The sequence below is a fragment of the Oratosquilla oratoria genome, chromosome 22 (genome assembly GCF_046742065.1).
Source record: "Oratosquilla oratoria isolate Oo_2021 chromosome 22, ASM4674206v1, whole genome shotgun sequence".
NCBI classification, from domain to species: domain Eukaryota; kingdom Metazoa; phylum Arthropoda; class Malacostraca; order Stomatopoda; family Squillidae; genus Oratosquilla; species Oratosquilla oratoria.
The window spans coordinates 38,380,424-38,386,470 of NC_134798.1; positions in this window are offsets into that span (position 1 = coordinate 38,380,424).

Consider the following 6,047-nt stretch of genomic DNA (forward strand, 5'->3'; position numbering starts at 1 on the left):
TACGCACCACTACAAAACACCCTGAACAAGCTCATGATGTGGACGGAAAACAACAACGTCCCAATCAACACCAACAAGACCGTAGTGATGCACTTTTGTACCTCCACACAAGCGGTGGCTCCTCCACAACTTTCATTGGGCCCCCATCCCCTCCAACTGGTCCAATCCACCAAGATCTTGGGCATCACACTTGATGCTCAATTAAATTGGAACCAACATATCACCAATATAGTCAGGACAGCGTCTTACAAACTGTATATGCTGAGTAGGTTAAAATCACTAGGAACACCTACATCTGAGCTACAGGAGGTCTACAAAACTTTCATACTCCCCACCCTCATGTATGCCTCACCAGCCTGGTCCAGCTCACTCACCCTCACACAGAGGCAAAAGCTGGAGAGGGTACAAAAGGGAGCGTGCAGGATCATCCTGGGCGTGGAGTACAGCAGCTACGACCACGCTCTTACCACCCTTACTCTATCTAGGGTGTCCCAGAGGCACGGTGAGGCACTAAGGAAATTTGGGGAAAGCCTGCTTTCCCACCCTAGACACCGTCACCTCCTCCCTCCTGATGCTCCACCAACTCGCCACGCCACTAGACACAGAAATAGACTCATACCAATCAAAGCGCCAAGGACTGACCGCTACAAAAACAGTGCCATCCCATCTATTGTGCACATAATCAACTCATTGTAAACTTCCACCATGTATATATTCCAAGTCTTATATCTTTAATCAACTTTTGCAATGTATTATTGTCAGTGTACCACTGTAATGGAAATAAACCTTTTATTATTATTATTATTATTACACGTACATACCTACATACACACGTATTAAAACACACACACATACACACACACACAATGAATCACACACACACACACACACACACACGCAGACACACACACACATACAAACACACACACATACGCACACGTACAGACACACATATACACACACATACATACTGACATACACACGTATTAAAACACACACACACACACACACACACACACACACACACACACACACACACACATGTAACGGGATGGGTGTAACGGTATCGTTACATGATATCCACCGAGCGTTACTTGTAGACACAAGATGTAACGGGGTCGTTACATCATCTTCAGAAAGGGGTTACTTGCACACACATTTTAAGTTTTGTTCTTTATTCTTCACACTTTAAGAGACTTAGTTACACTCTGTTACACAGTCTTAACACTAGGGCACGTCACCAGAACCGACTCCGCTGCTCTCTGGTGCATCTATTTTTTGTTCAACGGAAGTGCTGAATGGACAAGTTCTTGAGTTGCCTTTAATCGTGATCTTAACATTTATCTTTAGTTTGTCTGTTGTCCCACATGGGTGGGGCAACTGCATTAATTACGTTTTGATGTCTACTACCATACATGTTAATTATATATCCAGGGAGGACCGTCAGTATACGTAATATCGTATGTCAGTACTGGGTGGCTACTAGATTGATCGCGTGTGTTCGTGTGTGTGTGTGTGTGGTTTAGTGGTTGACAGTGCTGTTCACACGAGCACGTAATGTTGACTCGGCAAGTTTGAGAGGAGTGTTTAGGTCAGCGTTTGATGCTTGACTGTCTGCGGACAGTGAGTGAGGAAGTGGGTTATATGACTGTACGATACTACTCGTCATGTATATGAGGCGTATACATATCGCTCTCCCCCTGGGGTTAGGTGGCTCCCGGCACCTAGGTTACATGGTTTACAAAAGTATTCATATGGGTAATACATCGAGAAAAGGTTCAGAGACACAAAATCCTGGGTGATTATATGTGGAGATGGGGGGTTGTTGCTGAAGTGAATCTGAGGTCCCAAGGGGGATCATGAACTGTAAATAAGGGTAGCGATGTTGTGTCTCAGAAGAGTAACGTTGTGTCTCACCAGATTACATGTTATATTAAATATCATATGAAAGGTTTCACTATATATTTGATAACACTGTTGAAATCACTTGCTAAATGTTATGGCGTTCATGTGTTTTATCACTATCACTGTAGGGAGTGTCATTTTCTAAACACTGTTCTATGGTCAGTTTGGTGTGTCACATCACACTTGTTTTATTTCATAGTATGTATATAGTTTCTCGTAAGAATTATTATGTTATTTAAGATATTGGGTGAGACACAAGAATAAACTTAATCTAGGTTTACAGTAAATCGGGAATGGGGGTTGAAAGGTTTTGGAAGTTTTTACTTAGTGCAACAGAATTTGGTCAATATTACCAGTATAAAGAGAATGATTAAGAGTGAAAGGGCTGTAGAGGTATAGGGCAGTACCTTGTAGTGTAGGTCAAGTGAGTCCATGTCAAGAGTAGTCGATTTATTCAGTAGGTGTACCATGTCTATATTACTTGGGAGGATGGTAGCGGGGACCTTAGGTATGGGTGGGTAGGGGTAGATTTCCGAAAGGGAGAATCTCTTGATCGAGTCCATAGGTATGTTGCTAAGAATAATTTTTTGAAAGATAGTTGATGTTTAAGGTGGGTAATTAATTATGTATTTCATTTTGGAGGATGAAGGTTATGTCTCAGTGAATGAGGATATGTTTATTTGACTCTCGCTAAGGTTATATTGGTCGGAAGGAAGTGGAGAAGTTTCATTAGATATGCGGAAGGGAGTTCTTATTGGAAATGGGCCATTTTAACCTCCCCTGATAGATACATAACGTCCTGCATCTTCAGGGGCGAGAGCTAGAGTGCATGTTTAGTTGCGTCGACGCAGAGTCATGGGATGAGACTTGCGTTTGGGTGAGTTATGTGTGGTCGTGGTAGGTGGGTTGTTGATGGGAAGTGGGATTGGGTCGAGGTTGAGTTTGACCTTTCTCAGCTTCTCTCCATGTATGGTCACGGTTGTGTGATCGGAAGGATCCGTTAGTAGAAAAACATTGTTAGGGAGTGAGCTTGTGACTGTGAAGGGGCCTAAGAACTTGGGTCTGAGTTTGTTAGTCCTGGTTGAGTCTCTGACCATGACAGTGTCACCAAGCGCTATGTCAAGTGGGATTGAGCGTTTGTGTTGTTTTGTCTTTGTCTTTTCCTGGGCTTCTTTCAAGTTTGCTCTAACTTGTTTGTAAATGGTTTGCATACCTCTTTTGATGCAGTGTGTGAGGTTATCTAGGTTGTATAAGGGTGGGGGTGGTTGGTTGAATATTTGGTAGGGTAGGCGCATTGGTTGGCCGAAAATGATCTTATGTGGGGACATCTTTGTTGCGGAATTGACTGTGCTATTGATACTGGCTTGTACCTGTGGTAGCCAATCTTTCCAACTGTCCATGAGGTCGTTGACCAAGGGTCTGAGAACCTCTAGGACCTTGCGATTTGTTCGCTCAGTCAGACCATTTGCCTGTGGGTGGTAGGCAGTGGCAAATGTTTGGTCAATGTTGTAGAGGTGTGCTATTTCGCGCATCACCTCGTTTTTAAATTCTGATCCATTGTCAGATAACATTGTGTGTGGTATGTTGTATCTACAAAAGATATTGTTAACTAGGGCTTTGGCTACAGTCTCTGCTGTTTTGTCTTGGAGTGGTATTAGGATTGTGTATTTAGAGAAATATTCTACTGCTGTGAGTACATAGTTGGAACCTTGATGGCTCGTTGGCATTTTCAGTAGGTCAATGCCAAGTGTTTCCCATGGCTCAGCATGGAGTGGGATGTCTTTGATGTGGATTTGTTTCGGGTCAGGGCCTCTGAATTGGTTACAAGTTATACAATAATCTATGTGTGTGGTTATATCTCTTTTCATGTTAGGCCAGTAATATGTGTGCCTAGCAGTGTTTAGTGTCTTATCTCTGCCTGAGTGGCCTCCCATTGCACTATCGTGCAATATGTGTAGGACCTTGGGGACTAAGGCTCTGGGGATAACAGTAACCTCTCTGGTGTTAGTGGTTCTCCTTATGACTCCGTTGACCAGTTTGAGTTCCTCAATAGGGACAGGTGGTCGGGACTGTAAGGGGGTTTGTGAAAGGAGATGTTGTTTTATTGGAGACCATATAGGGTCTCTTTCAGTTTCCTCTGTGAGTTCTTGCATAGGTATACATGTGGTTTGGTTTATGGGGGTGATGTAGGTTTGTCTGCTCAGGCAATCTGCCACTACGTTAGCTTTCCCAGCTAAGTATACGATCTTGGGATCGTAATCAAGGAGAGTTGCTTTCCATCTAGCAACTCTCCCATGTAAGTCTTTGGAGTTAAAAAGATAGACTAGGGGTTGGTGGTCTGTTAGTATGGTAATCTTGTAGCCTAAAATGAGGTATTTAAAGTATTTTAGTGCCCTTATGATTGCAAGTCCTTCTTTGTGTGTAGTTGAGTAGTTACTTTCAGCTTTATTGAGGACTCTACTTGCGTAGTCTATGGGGTGCTCTTTGCCATTGTCATCTTTCTGTTGTAGGACTGCGCCTATTCCTTTAGAGGAGGCGTCTGTGTAAAGAAAGAATTCTTTCTTCATGTCAGGGAAGGCTAGTACAGGGGCTGTGGTCAAAGAGTGTTTCAGTGTGTCGAAACTTTGTTGTTCTGTTTCTGACCATTGAAATGGTTCGCCTTTTCTTGTGAATTTGGTTAGGGGGGAAGCTATGTGTGCAAAATTGTGAATGAAATGTCTGTAGTATGAGGCTAGCCCTATGAAACTTCGTGTTTCATTTGCGTTTCTGGGGGTTGGGAAATTGTTTATTGTATCTATTTTATCTGTGTTTGTATGAATCCCCTTTGCATCTACTTTATGGCCTAGGAAGGTGAGTTCCTTCATGAGGAATCTACATTTCCTTAATTGAATCTTTAACCCCGTATATTTGAGACGTTTGATGACAATCTCTAAAGTGTTAAGGTGGTCTCTTTCTGTGGGACTATATATAATGAGGTCGTCTAAATAGACGAATAATGAGACTCCTATCATGTCACTGAATATGCGGGTCATCAACCGTTGTTGGGTTGAGGGGGCATTCTTGAGGCCAAAGGGCATACGTTCGAAATGAAAGTGTCCCTTATCAGTGGAGAATGCAGTTACGGGTTTAGTTTCATCAGATAATTCCACTTGCCAGAAGGCAGACTTGAGGTCGATAGTGGAAAATACTGTATTCCCGTTGCCAATGCCTTGTAGTACATCTTGCATGGCGGGGAGGGGGTGTGGGTCAGATTGAGTGAGGTGGTTGACTTTCCTAAAGTCCACAACAGGGCGTAAGGTTCCGTCTTTCTTAGGGACCAAAAAGAGGGGACTGTTCCATGGGGAGTCTGAATGGGAAATTACGCCTTGGTGTATCATCTCTTGTACACTGCTATTGACTTGGGATTTCCTACTGTGAGGTATGCGGTAAGCGGGGGTGTATGAAGGGGGGGGGGGGTTTGGGGGAATTTGGATGTGATGTTTGATTATATCACATTTGCCTAGTGGTTCACCTTCTAAGGCGACAGCTGATCTATTCCTCTGTAGGAGAGCTAATAGCTCGTTATGGATTTCTCCGTCAGCTGATGTTATGATTTGGTCTGGGTGGATAGGGGTGAGGGGTTGTGTTGGTCTTACTGGGTTGATGTGTTGAGGGAGTGGTTCCTGGATAGGGGAATTATGGAGGTGGACTGTGCAAATGTTAGTATTCTTCCTGATTTTACGGTGTTGGTCTGAGAGGTTAGTTAACATGGCTAGGCCGTATGTCTATTTCCCTGGATTATGTCCCAAGAGTGTTCAATTGAGATGTTGGTAAGTCTAGACGTTTCTGAGTCAATTATGGCGTCCTGATGTCCGATTGCTCCGGGTATGAATAGTGGGACAGTCATGGAATGTCTAGGGGGAATGATGACTGTGTTAGACATCAATGCCTTTGAGGTGACATAAGGGGGTGGTCGGAAGGAATAGCTGTTAGTTGGAATTGGAGTATTTGAGGAAGGGAGACATGAGAGAGGTTGTGTGTCTGAGTCGGGTGTCTCAGTGACAGTTGGCTCATCATTCACATCTGAGAAGGAGATGTTTATTAGTCTAGGTCTATAATAGTTTTCCATGTCCTCAATGATTTTAATCCTATTATACCTTGTT